Here is a 19,086-nt window from a genome sequence, read left to right on the forward strand (position 1 = left end):
ACCTGGTCCCCATAGTAGGATGTACTGGGGCAGGAGGAGGCAGGGTTGTAGTGCTCAATGCTATGGGGGTTCTGGATTACAAAGTATTCCACAGAGAGACAAGGTCTGTGAGGTAATATTGTGATTGGACCAACTTCTGTTGGTAAAAGAGACAAGCTTTCAAGCTACACAGAGATCTTCTTCAAGTATTCCATAGGCAGACTGGGCAATGCTGCCATGAAGTAGAAACTGCAGGTCATTTTTGCCCCCACAACAGCTCAGAAAGCTGGGTTACACATCCTTATTCCCCCTCTTTCTGGGCTGGGCCTCCCAGGAGTCACAGCACACAATCTAGCCTATGTGCTTTACAGTGTATAGCACCCCTCCAGTGCACTGTAGCATAGCATTTACACATATGGTGTGCAATTACAAATTGCTTCCACAGTTGTAAGGCAGCTCCAAAAATCATTTTTTAAAGCTACCTTTCCAGTCACTGAAGCAACCTAAAATATCTGAAGTGTTTTTTGTTGTTTGACACTTTGGCGTACTTCACACGCTAGCAAATTGAAACCTTTGTCACCAATAAGCCAAGATTTGTTAAAGGAAATGAACCTTCATGGGGTGAATGGGCTGTCTTAATCCCTCAAATAGTTCTGCTGTTCTTATTTTCCTTCCTGGAAAATGTGCTGCTCTAGTAAACCTCTGATTCTTTTCAGTCACCAAAAAGTGGTGTTTTACAAAAAACAAAACAAAAAAAACCAACCCCAACCAATCTCACCACAACTACAGTAGTAAAAATGCTGCAGTGCTGAATGCTGCTATTCATCTTGGTCAATGACGCTAAATGGAATTTCAAACACGCAGTCAAATCAGTTTACTGAATTGTGGATCGTTACCCCATATGGCAAAATAGTCACAACGGCTTTGATTCAGGAAAGCATTTAAGCTTGTGCTTAAGTCTCCTTGACTTCAATGAGACTTCAGCACATGTTTAAGTGCTTTTCCAAATAGGGATGTTTTCCTGAATTGGGGCCAATCAGCTGAATTCATTGCTGCACAGAGCCAGGACTAGTGCAGTAATAGCGAAAGAAGAAGATTGCACCTCATCTATTCAGCCTCATTGCCAAGTAGTAATTAGGATGCATCACTTGCTATATCCACTCTGGGGCTTGCAGCATTGAGGAACTGCCATAGACTCAACAGGACCACTCTTGTGTAAGTGTTTGGTAGCAATGGGAGGGTGATGGCTGCTTGGAGACTTGAATGAGTTTGGCATTTTCAGTCCAGTTCCCAATGCGTGCACACATCACAACACCCTTTAGGAGAAGACTTTAGTGCCTGGCTCCAGGATTCCAATGGGGCTACTTCCAAAGTATGAAACTGCCCAACATAAGTAAGAGTGGCAGGACCCAAATGACTAGCAAACTTGTTAGCAAGCTGAGGAGAGACTGACCCACACAGATTGAAATTTCCCCTCAGCCCAGTCAGAGCTGAGGCATATTAGGCCAATGCCTCTAGTGGGTGTCTGTGTCTGCCCCCCCCCCCCTTTTTTTTTTAAACGGAATGATGCCAGCTGGGATTTTGGCTACCTGAAAGGACCCTATAGGGAATCAGGTACTAGTTCTTAGGAAAAAGATCCAACTTCAGTTCATCTGTCTCCACTCATAAGCACTAAAGGCCAGATCCTCAGCTGGTATAAATCGGTGTAGCTCCATTGACTTACATGAGTTTATTCCAGCTTTGGCTCTGGCTCTCAATTCATACAAAAAATATTAAAGTCAGCGTATCAGTTGAATTACTTCTCAGTTGAATTAGTCTCTTTAAAATGTAATATCAATTTAAACTAACAATGTCTGGTGAGCTTCTACTTCATTACTGCTCCTTTTCAACTTTGGAGACTAGCTTTTAAAAAAAAATCTTATGATATTAAATTTGCTTTAACAACATAGTGTTAGTGGAAACAAAGTGTGTTCCCTGATAATCATCTACTACTTCAGAAAAAAATAGCTACCCTATGATTTTTATTTTCATTGGCGATTCCAATTCCATTAACACTTACACTTCGCTATTTTAGTTTGAAAATACAGCCGCAGCACAGAGCAGGATCTCAACTATTTCTTTAGCTTTCAGGGATTTGTGGTTAAAGCATTAGACTGGGACTCAGGAGATCTGGATTGTAGTTCTGGCTGAACCACAGACCACTCGTGTGACCTCAGCAAATCATTACTCCTTTTGTGCCTCAGTTCCCCATATGTCAAATGGGGAGAATAACACTTTTTTTTAAAACCTCACAAGGGTTTGGGGACAATACATTCAAGCATTTGTGGAATGCTCAAATATTGCTACTGCCCTCATTATGGTGGAATCTGACTAGTTGTCTAGTTACCATGTGACTTAGATGACCAATCACATACCACAAGTAGTCAAAGATTCTAATTCTGCTACCCTTATTCAACGTGAATCTCAAGGCTTCAGTGGGACAACATGAAGGATAAATAGCTACCTACCATGAATAAGGGTGAGAGAATTTGTTGTAAGTGAAACAACTCCATAAGTGTAAAGGCTATAGACTATGACCCAAAGAGAACAGGGTCAGAACAACCTAGAGGATGAAATCTGTTCACAAACTAAATAGGAAAATACATGCAAACAATAAATGCATTTGCAGAAGCTAGGATAAGTTCCTGGACAGAACAAAATTTGCTAAGATACTGTTTTATTTGCAACAAATCATCTGATCACTTCTAGGAAGATCCTAGCCCCACTGAAATAAATGGGAGTTTTGTCATTGATGTCAGTGGGGCCAGAAATTTGCCATCAGCATATATCATGTTACAGGTGAGAGATCATTAAGTGCACAAGCATTAAGAACCAAATATCTCCCCCACCCCCACCCAGCCAAGCAAATTTAACCATGCATGCATTTGGCAGGGAGAGATATTAAAGTGAATTACATTTTGCTGTATTAAATCGAGAGAAATTGGTTAAATAAATCATTTAAATCAAAGAAACAAATGGGAAGAGAAATGGAATGATCCCTTGTAGACTGCTTTTGACATTTGTGGATTTGTTTTGTATTCCCTTTCGCTCAATAAACTGAAGGATGACTGAGTTCATTTCACAGAAGATGGATTGTATTTTCCTCTCTGAGCATTGCAATGTCCATTGAATTCAACCAGAAAAAAATTACTGTGCTTTAAAAACCTCATGATTTCTATATTATTAGAGACAAACTGCACACCTGGGACAAGGCAAAGGAAATGAATGCATTTGTGATGTATGATAGCAGTGATTATCTAATAATGGTGGTTAATATTTAGGGGCACTTCTAAATAGAATGCACACTAAGAACTAGAGACTGGGCCCCAAACCCAAACCCTGAATCCAGTTTAAACACCCCAACTCAAACACCCAGACCTGTACATGAAATTTGTGACATACCACATCTACTAACACATTGGAACAGTGGCAGGGAGGGATGGGGGAATAAATCAAAGCCAAAAACGGGGGACTAAAAAAATAGCCAAACCTGGCCAGTTGGAAGTCTTAGTGCTGTAGGTAATATCTTATGCTAAGTGGATAAAATTAATCTCAGTGCAGCAAGCTAACAAAAGGCCTATGGACTACTTTGGTTCCACTTAAGTCATGTTTTGAGGGCAGAAGTGATGCAATGGCTTTGTAATAGACCTCTGCACAGGGGGTGAATTTTACCCATGTGAGGAAGACCCTGGGCTAGGAGTGACCATATGACTCTTCACCTGAGCCGTAAGGCATCTTGGTGGGATTCATCCGTATTGCCCTCAAGTTCCCTCTGGTGGAAGAGAATAATGCAGGTGGGACAGACCTGCCGTTGGTGTCAATCGGCATCACTCCAACTGAAGTCAATGTAGCTCTGCAGATTTACACCAGCTGAGGAACTGGCTTGCTATTTTTGCCACATCAATTGGCAGAGTAGGAAGGTGAAAATAAACCTAAGCCTACCTGATCTTATCAGGGATTAGAGAGAAAGAGATACCATTGTTCTTACATATGGGAAGTCCTCACATACTGCAGTGATAAGCACCGATGTAAGAAACTAGACAGCTGCAGCATAAGAAATCTGCAGTGTATGTTGCCTAGGACATTTTTTGTACTGCAGAAGTAAGGAACACAAGCAAAACATTAACCCTTTATGGGAGTTTAATCTAAAATAGAGTCACAATTGTATCTCCAGCTTTTTAGGGCCAGATCCGTAAAAGTATTTAGGTGCCTAAGCCCCAGACTTGGGAACCTAATTCACAGTTTGTGATCCACCAACCCTGCAGACACCTATACTCACTTGGCCCCTATGTTTACTGGGTATAAGTTACCTAGGTATCTACGGTTCTGCCTCTGGTCATGCATGCAGCTGCCTCCCTCTAGGTGTCTGGAGCCTGCCTAAGCCCCAGAGCAAGTCACAAACTGAGGAAAGACAGGCCTTCCTCTACCAGAGGTGCTCAGAGGCCACCCACGGGATCAGGTCCCATTCAAAATCTGGCTGGAGGAGGAAGAAGTTGTGGTGCCCGCCAGCAGCCAGAGTACTCCCCATGGAATGCGGAAGACCCAGGTTCAGTTCTCCCCCCGGCCAGGAGGAGGAGGAAGACTCCTGTTTAAATTATACCTCTCATAACAGTGCCCTAGCCACTGAGCTATGGGATATTCTCATATGGGATCTCATCCATCTTTCCTACTGAAGCTGTTCCACTGTGGATAAATAATGAAAGAGTGAATGGAGCAGAGAGACTGGACCCAGGGTCCCTGCATCCCAGGCAACTGCTCTAACCACTGGACTAAATCATAAGGTGGAGACCACCGCCACCTCTTCCTGCTGTTTTGTGTGGAATTGGCTAGCTTAGGCAGTTCCCCACCAAGCTGCTGGCTTCTGTGGATCTCATTCTAAGGCACTTTTCTCTCTCCACTCGTATTGGGAGCCTACACACCAAGCTTTGTGGGCTTTGTGGATCACAGTGGTGTTCCTGTGATTTTCTAGCCACCACGATGCTCAGCATTGCAATGCTTAAGTCCCTTTGTTGATCCAGGTCTTTCTTCCTCATAATTTATATTGCAGTCGCAGTTAGGGACACCAGTTAAGCATCAGGGGGCCATGGCATTAGCACAGTAGAGAGACACAGTCAAACAAATATAGATCCCAATTTAGAAGAACTTACAGTCTAAGACCTTGATCCTGCTATTTCCATAAGGCACAAGGATAGGTCCATGTGGAGCTCAGTGCAGAATCCAGGGCTTAGTTTGTGACAAGTTGCATCAGCTAGATGAGATTTTAGAGTGGGCGGAGACAAAGAACTTTTAGATAACAATTCAAGAGCCTCTCTCGGCCTTTCATATAAAATCCAGAACAAAGCTCTCCCTCCTTAGAAACCTTGATTGCTAATAATTTCCTGCAACCAAATGGGAAGCTCAACATACACATTTCCATCAGTTTTGCTCACAAGCCCTTGTTTATTATCTCAAAGGCAGCGGGTGCAAATTATGTATGATGGAAAGTGACTTCAAGCTGGGATGTGTTGCTGTAGGCCACAAGCCCACGCATGCAATACTTCACTTAGGAATTTGCAAATTGGCTTCAATATTTAGCGTCAAAGTGGGTTGTCAAAGGTTTAACAGACCTATTGCCAAAAAACTACTCTGGGAGATTGTTTTTTTGATTGAGTCTGTCTTCTGTAAAGTCTCATTTGAATGCTGTTAACACACATCACAGACACTGATGACACTGAATTATTTAGTGCTGCACACCTACCTTACTTAGATGAAATCTTGCAGATCAAAAGAAAATGTTTACTTCGGACGGATGTAGTTGCAATTTACACAATGCATGATGATGAGAAGAACACAGTGAAATATTATGGGAATCATCTAATAGGAAATTAGTTTAAATTCTTTTCAACAGCCCTTATTCTGTCTCATTCATAATGTTGAAGACACAACATACACTGATTCCCAGCCTCCTCTGTCCTCTGATAACATTGTCTGGCTGCTGACTCTGAGACTTTCAATTCATTGATCGTTGTTCTCCTAATATTGTTCCTGCCCATCTCCTCCTATGTTTTGTTATTGCTGAAGGAGTGAATACCAAGAGGTGATATGGTTATCTATGCAATACAACAAATGAGAGGTCTCGCTTTTCTCTGCTAGGGAAGGGGACCAGATAACTCAGGATTTATAATGGGATTCAAATTTTTTTTGCCACTGGTTTGCATCCCTTCCTGTTTGATACCAACCAGAAGTGGCTACCATCCCATAAATACTTGATGTATGAGGATTTGCCGAGTTCAGTTAATTTCCTATACATTTCCACATGCAATTAAACTGGAGCTAATGAGTGAAGTTGCTTGTGTTAAAAGACTTTAGGATTCTTCTGATGGGATTGGTGCCACCCAAATACATGGGGACCTTCAATTCCATTGCTCAGCCAGGTACAAAGCGGGACAGCAATGCCCAGGGAAGAAGAACTGGAATTGAGCCATTGCCCCATCAACTTCTCTGTACGATGCAGCTCATCTCTAGGAAGCATAACATAGATAAGAATGAATGGGAAATTGGTTTGAATGGAGCCAGTTGGGCTAAGACCTCATGGCGGAAAGCTATGTCCAAATGGAAGAGCAACAAATTGCAATGGAGATGATGTAGAATCATCTCCATCGGGAGACTACTCACTCTGACCTAAGTAAGGGCCAGATTTTCAAAAATGCTCAGCGCCCAACGTGCTGAGCTGTTTGAAAAAGAGGCCACTTATGTTATGTGCTTAAATGGAAGCCGAGCTCTTCTGAGAATTCTGGTCTCAGAGTGTGGCTACATTTCATGCATGTGCAACTCATTAAATGCACGGATTCATTTAAAACATCCCTCTTCATTGTCTAATGTTGCTGAAGACCAGGGCTGGCTCCAGGCACCAGCTGAGCAAGCTGGTGCTTGGGGCAGCAGATTGTTGGAGGCGGCATTCTGCCCAATCCTAGGGCGGCACGGCCGTTTTTTTTTTTGGTTCTTGTTCCGCTCCGGCTGCCCTGTAGGGGGCGGCGGCACAGAGAACCAGAGCGCCCTGCAGGGCAGTCCTCTTCCTTCCCTCCCCGCTGACCAGAATGGAGCCCTCGCGGCAGGCGGCAGGAGGTGGCGCAGCGGGAGGGGCCGCGTGGCAGCGTCCCTGCTGTAGCCCTGGCCGCCCCCTTCTCTCTCTCTCCCGCCCGCTCCCTCCCCCTCCCCGCCCCCAGCCGGTCCGCCTGCACCCGCGCTCCGTTCTGGCCGCCCTGTTTTTTTTGTTTTTGTTTTTTGCTTGGGGCGGCCAAAAAGCCAGAACCGGCCCTGCTGAAGACCATCCATGAACGGTGTTTAGTGAGGAGGTATTTCTGCAGCAGACTAAGTAAAGCTGCCTCTTGCAAGTACCAAGTATTCTATTATTTGGATAGCCCATGCCACCAAATAGTTTCCATGTAACAATGTCCATCAAAACCTGTTTGCCAAAGGGTGTAACATACATTACAGTGTGCGATGTCTGCTCACAGATCACTAGCTATTACTTGGAGTCACAAATCACAATAACTCTTCTGTTGAAACTGTAAAAGAGAAACTAGAAATGCTTCTAAACTCAATGAGCCATTAAATAGTTGACAGTATTCTTTATAGGAGCCTAGAATAGTTAATTAATCCCAAAATACAGATGGCGAACGTGAATACTTTACCACCATCGACTTCAATCAGGATGCCAAGGGCCCGATCTGCAGCTAGTATAAGCTGACATAGTAAATTGAGCTATATCAATTTTACACCAGCTGAGGACCTGTTTCCCCCCCATCCCAAGTGTGATCTAGTGTTTAGAACAAGGGAGGGGGGACTATTTGTCAGAACTCCTGTATTCTATTCCTGACTCTGCCATTAACTTGGGAGCTGGCGCTTATACACTCACAGATGGATAAATTGATCCAATGCAACAAAACTTACCTGCCCCACAGATTTTATAAAGGCTCAGTTAATGAATGATTGCAAGGCACTTAGATATCCTTGGCTAAAACACATCAACAGTAGAAAGTGCTATTATTAATAAAGCCCATAGAAGACAATTATGTGACAATAGGCCACATTTGGCTCTGACTGCCATCCCAGGGTACTCCCCGAGTTTAATAGGGGTCCATGGGCAGTATTTGTCCAAAGGAGTGATTTTAAAAGCCTATCGGATTCGCTGACTTTGTTTTAAGCATTATGCAGTTGATCCTGTCCCATATAAGTCAATGGGAACAGGATCAGACCCAGCTAAGCTCTTCAGAGAAGGTGATCATGAGAAAGTGCACTCCAGCGCCGAGCAAATGCAAATAGCAAAACCAGAACGAGGGGATTTTAAAGAGCTCTGCAACTGCACACAACCAGTCAGACAGCACTTGAGCAGTCAGTCACTTGGATGATCCCCAACCAAGTTAAGAGATCTGTGTGTTAAAACTGACCTTTTAAAATGGTTTCCTCAGATAGAGGGGAGCCAAGGGAAAGGACGATGAATACAAGGACTGGGGTTGGCATGTGCTTGGCAGAATGTCACTAAATATTAGAGAGTGGTTGGGGTGGGGGGCGGGGAGAAAGGAAATATAGGTTTGTAAAAAGTGTTTGAATCATTTCATTCTGAATCTAAACAATGTTTCCCTCCCAATTCAATATTTGGTTATTTTCAATGAAAAAATATTATTTTTAAATGGGCCTTTTTGTGAGAGTTTTTGATTTTATTAATAAAGTGGGTTGGGTGTGGGAAGAGGGAATGGGGGAGGAAGAGTTTTGAAGGAAGATTTCTAACCGGCTCTGCTAGATACCTATTGTCTCCTTCTTCCATCTGAGGGGCAGGTTTCAAAGTAAATTCTTACTTGGCAAGATCTGCAGTGAAACCAGAGACTGCACTAGGGGCCACTGCAGAAAGGAAATTTAGTCTCAATATCCATCCAGATAAGAGTTTGCTTCTTGGAGGACAACAGCGCCACTACTGTATAAGAAATTGCTTTATTCACAGAGTTCACCAGCAACAGCCATTTCTTAAAGACTGTGCCATCATCATCTCAACCGGAAGGGCACATTTTTGAAGGTGTTGATTAATGCTTGGTGCACTCCATGACTAGAACTGTTCTCCAGAGGTTCGAATTCAGGTAGACAAACTCCTCTAGTTCATATTGTCACTCTTTAAGTTTAAAGATAATGCAACTGTTGATGTGCTAAAGACAGGAAGAACCAACAGCAGTGGTTCTCAACCTTTCCCATAATCGAGACTATGCCGAACACACAACTAGGACCCAGTCAGAAACTTCCTCCCCATATAGCAGTACAGGAAGGGGCAAGGTTGTTGTGACTCCTAGTTTGAGAGCATAAGACCCGTTGTATTAGGCAGCCAAGTCCATTTCCCTGCACACATGCAAACAGGTTCCTACAGTCTCTCGCCAGAGCAAAGCCTAAAGAACTCACTGCCAGATGAAATGGGAACAGTACCAGCCCTTGACGCTTTCAGAACTAAACGTGAAACTGGTCTCTTCACTTAGATTTCCCTGGATGGTCCTCTCACACACATCAGCCTCCTCACATTTAAAAATATATAAAATCAATCCCTTTAGGTTAATTTTGTGTCAGCAAGACTTGAAAAGAGACACAGGATTTATGCTTTCTTCTTTTGGAAGGAAGTCACATACCACAGTGATAGGCACCCATGAAGAACCCACATAGTCAATTTGCCACTTTTTTGTACAGTCCTGTTTTAAATGTCTCAGACAGCGGGACTTCTATCCCTCCCTGTGGGGCACTATTCCACAGCACAACAGATCTCACTGTTAAAGAAAAAAAACAAAAACAAAAAAAACCACACCACACACCTTTGCTGACTCTCATCGGAAAGTGACATTCTTAATGTTCGTCCCATTGCCCCAAATTGAATCCCACTCCACCCTTGTAAGCACTCCCTCTGCCTTTTTGATATTTACAACCTGTTGAACACGTACAGGAATTTTCTGACATTCCCGACCCCTAGTTTTCCAAGCTACAATTATTTAGCTCATTTCATTTGCCCTCATTTGTACTCTGGCTCTCCCCCTTCCTGATCACACCCACTTTCAGGCTGAACCTGTAGTTCCAGACTAAATGAAGGTTGCATGTAGACTGACACACACCTTGGCCTTCTCCTCCACTACTGAGAAACTGCAGCCTGGCTTTTTCCACAGGTAGTGAATCGAGCCTGTTAAGCTGAACACCAACCAGAGATCTACCACAGTTTATACAGCTCTTTTCTTCTTAATGCACAAGGCAGAAAAAAGGTTCTCAAAAGCATGACTTTAAAGACAAGATGAAGATTCACAACCCATATGTCCATTTACAAATTCATGACTTATAAAATGTGCAGGATGTGAAAGTTTTCAGCGTTGGCAGCACACTTACGGATCTTGTGATGCACTCGGCAGGGCTGGGGAAATCCAGTCTCCAGGGAGCAGAATGCTGCCAGACATGGCCGTGTAAACGTAACAAGCAAATGCGTTCACTTCCAGTTCATCACTGAGGTCGCTACCTCGTTTGTAGTGCTCCTCATGCTCAGATCGCATCTGATTGCTTTAAAGGACTTTGCACCCCTTTTCCCAGCTGCAACAGCTGACTCCTGCATGGGTTCCTGAAAACAAGAAGGGTTTTACTTTTTTTTTTTAATCCTTACTTCCAAGTTGTCACTGGTCAAAGCGGAGATGAAAAACAGTTGTTGCAAGGAGAGAACAGCTATTTTTCCCACCCTTCTAATTGCTTCAGACACCTGTGGCAAAGAGACACTTACTCCTCTAATAGACCAAAGCGAAAGGTGGAGACTGTGAGCCTGATTCTCCTCTCACTTATATCTGGGTAAGTCACGTGTAAACCCACAAAGTCTATGGGGGGTTATACCAGTTTAAACCCAATACAGCTAAGAGGTGGCTCAGGACAGAATATTTTATAGACTTTAAGGCTAGAAGGGACCATCAGATCTAGTCTGACCTTCTGTATAGCACGGGCCATGGAATTTCATTCAGTTACTGCTGTGTGTTTGACTAAAAGCATATCTCCCAGAAAGGCATCCTGATTTGAAAATGGACTTCTGCATAAAATTCCTGCTGCTGGGTAGTTTGGGGCAAATTCTTTATGCCAAAATGTTCAAGCAGGACTTTGGATTTTAGGTGCACTTTTTGTGTGTGTGCCCACCTTAAAAGCCTGATTTTCAGATATGCTGAGAACTGAAGGAAAAAAAAATTCAGGTCAATGGGCGCATTGGGTGTTCATCACCCATGAAAGTCTGGACTACAAGGTCTCTTAAGTCAAGCATATGAAGTCAGAGTGGATCCTCTTTCACTGGGGCAAGAAACTTTGCTTCCAGTGTTCTTGTCACAGGATCCTCACTTCTTGAGCTTCTTAAAGAGACAGTAACTGTTCACTGCCCCACTGCCACTTTACTAGGCTATGTCTGCAGTAACCATTCGAGGCTTTTGCAAAGTCTTGTGGTCTGTCAGACCATGAGGAATTGTGCCCAGTGGCATCAACCCACAGATAAAATAGCTAAAGATTTCAACCAGCTCTAGTAATCACCTATAAACATTATTTTATGTTTATTAGTAAATATCTACTTTGCACCATTAATCATTTCTACAGCCCAACAGAGTGCGGGGAAGACAAAGCACTGTATTAATTGCTAGATATCACAAATTGTGTATATAAAATATTCAGTATGTGCGTGACCTACCTCTCTATCTAGTCTCTTATCTCATTCCCTTTCCCCCCTCCACTTCAGTATGGTATCCCCTTCCCACGCTGATTCTCCAAGCCATCCCCTTCCTTTTTTTAAAGTCCCACCTAAAAGGTAAACTTCCACAGTCCCTCCTCCGCAAAACAAATATTGTAGCAAAGTTACTCCTTTCTCTGGGGTCCCTGTCTTCTCAGTTTCTTCTAGAAAGCCTTGATCCTGCAAACACTTATGCATGTGTACAACTTTATTCAATGGGACCACTCATGTGCTTAAATTAAGACGATGCTTCAGTGTTTGCATAATCGGGGGCCTTAGACTATAAACTTTGTGGCAAGGAGTGTCTTCATTCTGCTTCTTGGGTGCATTGTGGATACCTTGCAAATACAATAATTCTGGCCTCAATCCTGCAAACATCTACGTATATGAGTAACTTCAGACATGAGTAAATCTATGCATTCAAGTAGTCGGATTTGAGTTCTCTACATGCATAGACACATTAACTCCACTTACACATATGTGAACACACGCACATAGGCTCCAAGCTTGCAAACGTTTATACATGAGTAACTTTACTTGTGTGCATAGTTACTCACAAGCTACTCAGGAGGTTAGCGGTTTCAGAGTGGTAGCCGTGTTAGTCTGTATCAGCAAAAAGAATGAGGAGTCCTTGTGGCACCTTAGAGACTAACAAATTTATTTAAGCATAAGCTTTCATGGGCTAAAACCCACTTCATTTTAGCCCACGAAATCTTATGCTTAAATAAGTTTGTTAGTCTCTAAGGTGCCACAAGTACTCCTTGTTCTTTCAGGAGGTTAGTGTATATCACTGAAGATGGATTATGAGCTGAAACTGCTACTGGAGATTCTGGGCCAACCTGAAATGTACTGCACACTTGGTGGTGGAGCTCTGAAAGGTGACCAGGATTGATTTAAAAAAAGGGGGGGGGGCTTATGTTTAGTTGCATGTACAATAGTTTTTCAAAAAGAAAACAGGTGCTTGAACAGAGTCAATTTCAGGCCCCTACTATGGTTTCACTCCCTTCTCTGCTATGGAGTCTATATAGAGACAACTGCCAGAATGTGCTTGTAGAAATATATTTGCTAGAATAAACAGCCTAAGGCAAATGGCTCCATCCAAGGACCTTGTGTGGATTCTGTACCATTCCTTGGAGGATTTGATCTTCCTCACAAATTTAGAGATGTGAACTTGGGGGACAAGACCTTGTTTCCATCTGTTTCATGGGAAACTCTAGCCTTCGGCCTGAAGCCACTCATTTGAAATCTATTAATAGACTTGGGCCATTTTATGTGACTGGGTCAGAACAATAGAAAGAGAAGAAATTAGAACAAAAAAAGATTTAAGGAAAAAGGGTCAAATCATATTTTCAGGAATATTGTTGGGGGCCCTGAATTTTGAGAAACAGAATCTGGGCATCAGCTAATATTAGAAAAGTGGAACAGAATTCTGCCCTGGCCCTGCTTCAGGAAGTTTAACTTTAAGCACACCATGACTTCAAATGGGACTAGTCACATGCTTAAAATTAAGCACATATGTAAGTACCTTAACCAGGGCCTGGGTAATATTGATATAAATCCAGTATAACACTGTAGCCCAATGGGTTTGCTTACCTCTATTCTATTCTCTGCTTTGCATTATATTCTGCTTTATGATATTCAGCAGTAATGCAAGGAACCTACAGGCTTGTATCCTGTAAGACATCGGCTTCAGCAGTTAGCATGAGGCTTGAGGCCTACCAATTTTGGCATAGATAAACTTAGGTAACTCATAGGTTTTGGGGAACTGGAAGTAGAGTGTAGGGGGGAATTTTGTCCATAATGACATCAGCCAACCACAGAACATGAACTGACATCAGCTTCTGGCAGGTTTCGGACGGAACATCCGACCACAAGAGTGCCATGGCAACGAATTGATATATGATAATGGAGTGAAATCAAATACACTAAGCTATAGAAGAAAGGCACCTTAACATTGGTAAGGGGAGGAAATACAAATAAGGAAGATGGGAGAAACCACTATTGAATATGCATTAGACATGGTAACGGCAGCGTAACATATTATAAAAGTGGCATCCCAGCCTGGGGGCAGTAGGAGAGAGAGCCCTTAGGAGGGGCCAGAATGACAGCCACTTGTGAGGATGAGGAAGGTGACAGTGATGAGAAAGATAAAAGCTAATATTTCAGGTTGTTCATCAAGGGATGGTGTGAGTATGGTGTGACATTACGCCCCATATTCTTCATAGAAATATTGCTATATCAATATGGCATAACTAAGATGTGTTTTATACAAGATGGGTCATGTGAGGTATCATTGGAAGGGTTATGATTTACTGAATGTGATTATCCAATTTGTATGCATGTATATTTCCATATCTGAAGTTAGAAATATTGACTATGTAATAATCACAACTGTGTTTTCACTGGGGAACGCCCATCAGACAGTATACAAACAGACTGGATGGGCCATTAGGAAGGACAATAGGACTTTGAAGATACTAATCTCCCTCCTTCCTAAGAAGTTTCCTGGGATGCTGCTTTGACACTGCAGGGTCATGTGATGAGGTCACCTGGTACAGGATACCATCTTAAAATGCTGGTATTTTTCCATGGGACGGGAAACAAAGGATTCCCGCCATATGGAAATCCTATTTAAACCTGGGGAGTGAGTTAATCTAGGCTCTTCTCCACTGCCTCCCTGCCCAAGAAGAAAGACTGCTGAAAACACCTGAAGAAATAAAGGAACTAAGCTGGGGGAGACAGGGGCTGAGCCCAGGCGAGAAAGGTCAGCCTGTAAAAGGAATCCCTGGAGATTTAAGCTGCAAGCGGTGCAGTTTACCTTCAAGAAACTCTGCAACCTAGTATTCCTTAGTGTATGAAGCTTTGTTTGCGCGTTTTGTTTTATTTGTTCAGTAATCTGTTTTGATCTGTTTGCTATCCCTTATAGTCACTTAAAATTGACTGTTTGTAGTTAATACATTTGTTTTTTGTTTAGTCCAAAACCTAGTTTGTGCAATTCATAACTAGGGGTGCGGGGGGTGGGGGGAGAGAAGCTGTGCATATCTTCCTCCACATTGAGGGAGGGAGTGAATTTCAAGAGCTTACGCTGTATAAATCTCTATACAGCGCAAGACAAGGTAATTTTTGGTTTATACTCCAGAGGGTGTGTGCACCAAAATGCTGGGCAATTCCCTGAACTGAGTCCTCCCCAACAGAGTTGATTGCAGACTCTCTGTGATTCTACAGCTGTGGGTGTCTCTACTGTGTGTGTGCTGGAAGGGGGCTTTAGAGCCTGTCACAGCAGCACAAAGTAAGGGGAACCCAGGCTGGTGACACAGGTGGGCTCAGTGGGACCCCAGAACATCAGGCGGCACCCTGGAAGGGGGGTTCAACCCATCACATATGGATGTTCAGAGATAATACAGGAAGTACATCTATCTACCTGTAACTTTAGCGCCCTCGTGGCCAAGATGGAGTCTGCTCTGCAGGCAGCTCTGGCCAAGAGAAGGCGCGCGCAGGAATGCAGCAGGAGAAATCCCTTCCACCCCAGAGGCACCTGTTCCAACCCCCCCAGAGTAAACACACCCACCCTCAGGAAAAGTACAATGGATATAACAAGGGAAATATTTATTTACAGAGGGATGAGAGGAGAAAAACAACAAGGGGAAATATAGGGGGAGCAGTAAAACAGGGCTGCATCCAAGCCAAGGCCCCACAGGCCCAGTGGTAGCACAGTCTGACAGGGCAGACACTCAGCAATGTGTCTGCACACAGAGTTCAGGGGCCCTGAGCAAATTTCCAGTCCAGTGGTGTCTTGGGTGCTCCTGGTTGTCTTCGGCGCCAGTGAACTTTCCCCCAACAAACCCCTCCGGTGCCCTCTTCTGCCGCTCTCTGCAAAGCCACACAGAGCGACCACCTCCCCACTTAACTATCTAGCAACCTCCCTCCTTGTTCCCAATGCAGAGTCCCAAGCCCCAGTACTCACAGCCCCATGCAGCTCTGGGCAGCCGTGATACTGGGTCCTGCTCCGGCCTGTCCTTCTCGGGCGATTCCTCCCCAGCACAGTGCTCCTTCCCAGACTCCAGGCAGGTTCTCTCCTGCTTCCTTTGCCAGGGCCTGCAGGCTGCCTCTCCCTCTCAGCTCCAGAGCCACCCCCTGGAGTTTCCCTCCTTTTTTCTTACTCTCCCCCTCCCCGCTAGGAAAAAGATTTAAAGGGGCCATGCTCTATAAACCCCAAAGGGGTTACACTCTCCCCTGCCAAAAGAAATAATCCTTGATGTCCCCATCAAGGTAGGCAACTCTAAACCATAGATCCCCAGCAGGAGACCCAGGGCCCCCATTCGTCAGGAGAATTCCCATTATCCATCCCACAGGACCCCGAGGGGTGGAACAGGTTTCCCACGAGGCAGCTCGGCCCCCCGTGGCACATCAGGGATCTGTAGTTTCACTGGGTTCCCCTAAACGATCATATGTCAGCACACACCTGGGCTTCCCTTCCCTAGAGGAACGTCTAGGCTGGCTGTCGGGTATTTGCTGAGGTGACACCACTGGACATGGAGGCAAGATGATGGGTCCTTGAGGCACAAATTCGAGGGCATCTGGGTTTAAAGTGGCTGTTTGGGGTACAGGGTTCTCTGCCTGCACTGAACCTTCCTCATCACGTTCTTGGGGGGTCTCCACAGCTTGGGACAGTGGGGCCTCAGGAGTGCTCAGTGTGGGTTCTTCCCCTTCACCATCTCTTTGTGTGACAACAAGAGGCTCCATTAGGGTCGGGGCATTCCAAACTGGATGTTCGCCAAACCCCATTTCATCCTCACTCTCCGAGGAGCCAGGTGCTTCAGAGGAAGGTCTGGGACATCATCGGCCGCTCTCTGGTGGCGGGGTTCCCAGAAGAGATGGAACCAAATGAAATTGAGGAGAGCTTAGATGCAGCTGAAATACTGGGGAGGGTAAAGGTCCACACCCGTATTTACAACCGCAAAGTGAAGGGCATGGTAGCACTATGTACTCACTCCAAGGAAACAGATCTTGATAAAGTGCCCAAAGAGGTGCAAGTAGAAGGTATTCCCTGGACAATTCTGGGGGCAGAGCAGTCCCCTCCTAGTGTGCATGTGTCACTTGAGGTGGATTCTTTAGCGCAGAAATTGCAAGCTCTGATGGTGGATGAGAAGCAGACAAGAGAAGAATTAATTTTGGCATTAGGAGGGGCTCCAACACCTACAGCACCCAGCCTGGTGGGATGGGCCAAAGAGCTGGGAAATGCTCTCAAAGATGCATTGAGGCCGGTATATGAAAGTGCTCCATAGAAGCGGTTACGTTCATTCTCGGGGGTGTCACCTGTACCCCCAGGGGAGGATGATTACGAGACCTGGAGGGATTTTACGGTGCCACTTGTCCAAGAGTGGGAATGCTCTGATGCTGAGAAGTGGAAACGTGTGCTTGAGAGTCTGAGGGGACCTGCCATGCGAATTATCTGAGCCCTGAAAGACTCACAACCAGCTGCCACAGTGCAAGACTATTTAACTGCTCTTGAGAGTGTCTACGGTACTACTGATAGCAGTGAAGACCTGTATTATCGTTTCCGCCATACCTATCAGGAGCCCCACGAACGATTGTCGGATTTCATCAGGAGACTAGAGGATTTGCTACAGCAGGTAGTGCGGAAGGAGGGCATCCTTACCAAGCACGTTGATTCCACTAGGTTGGACCAAATCCTTCAGGGCACCTGACAAGATGGGTTGACGTTGTGGCGACTGCAGCTGAGGGAGCGGGCCCAAAACCCACCCCCATTCCACAAGCTCATTCGAGAGATATGTGAAGAGGAGGAGCGATTGTTGCAAGTGGATGCAGTGGTGCAGCCGAAGATGGTAGGGAGTCGTACCACCACAGTGCTTGGAGAGATGGAAGATGCCCCATCAGTGGCAGCAGCACAGAGATTTGACCCGAGAAGTGGCCATGATGAAGGCTCAGGGACCTACTGTGCCATCCTCAAGAGGGGAGAGTAGCAGGAGGGGTGATAGCCAGCGAGAAGGTTTCTGTTATAACTGTGGAAGAGATGGTCACTATGCCTTGGACTGCCAAAACAAGACAGATCATGCAAGGGTATCTCAGAGATTGCAGCAGACCATTAGGAAGCTTCAGGGAAACACCAACAGGGCTTGGGGAAGGAGCAACCCAAGACCCTGAAATTCCAAGGCTCCCCAGAAAAAAACACAAACAGGGGTTACCCAGATGGGCTGATAGGCCCCCAGGCTATAGTACCCGTTCGTATAGAAGGACGATCGTGTGAGGCGTTGCTGGACAGTGGATCTCAGGTCACCATACTCTATGAATCTTACTACCAAGAACACCTGCAGCATTTACCCTTGCGTCCCCTGTCTGGCCTGACAGTCTGGGGAATTGGCTGTGACTCCTGCCCCTATCTGGGATATATCCTGTTAAATGTTCAGTTTCCAAAGAATGTTGCAGGGGTAAACCAGGAAATAGAAACATTGGCACTGGTCTGCCCAGATCCAAAGGGAAGAAAGTATGCACCTTTAATCCTAGGGACAAATGCAAACCTGTTCCAGAGACTGGCGTGGAAATGCCGTGAGATGGCAGGGAACAACTATCTGCAGGAGCTGCCAATGCACGCTTTATGTAAAGCCACATACCAGCGAGCAAGGGGGCCCCCATTCCAAGAGAAGACCAAGGCTAGACCTTTTGGGAGGGATAGTTTCCAGTTTGGGGATTCCCCCATTCCTGCTGAGTGGAAGGACCGCCTGTGTGAGAAGTTAGTCAAGAGGAAGGCTGTTTTCTCTATGCACGAATGGGATGTTGGGTGTGCACATGATGTGGAGCACCATATCCAAATGCAGGATGGTCGGCTTTTCAAGAGAGGTCAAGTCGATTAGCCCCCGCTGATATTGAAGATGTAAGGCAGCACCTACAGGAACTGGTTCAAGCAGGTATAATTGAGGAATCCAGGAGCCCCTACGCATCGCCGATCGTTGTAGTACGAAAGAAAAGTGGAACGGTGCGCATGTGCGTCGACTATCGCACTCTGAAGCGGCGGACGATCCCTGACCAATACACAATGCCCCGGGTGGATGACGCCTTGGATAGCCTGAATGGTAGCTGCTGGTTCTCTGTCCTTGACCTCTGCAGTGGATACTATCAAGTGCCCATGGCACCAGAGGACCGGGAGAAGACAGCATTCATCTACCCTTTAGGGTTTTACCAATTTAATTGCATGCCTCAGGGAGTATCTGGAGCTCCAGCCACGTTTCAGTGACTCATGGAGCGGGTGGTAGGGGATATGCACCTGTTGGAGTGTCTGGTGTACCTGGATGACATTATAGTGTTCG

This window comes from Emys orbicularis, chromosome 2 (genome assembly GCF_028017835.1).
Source record: "Emys orbicularis isolate rEmyOrb1 chromosome 2, rEmyOrb1.hap1, whole genome shotgun sequence".
NCBI lineage: Eukaryota > Metazoa > Chordata > Testudines > Emydidae > Emys > Emys orbicularis.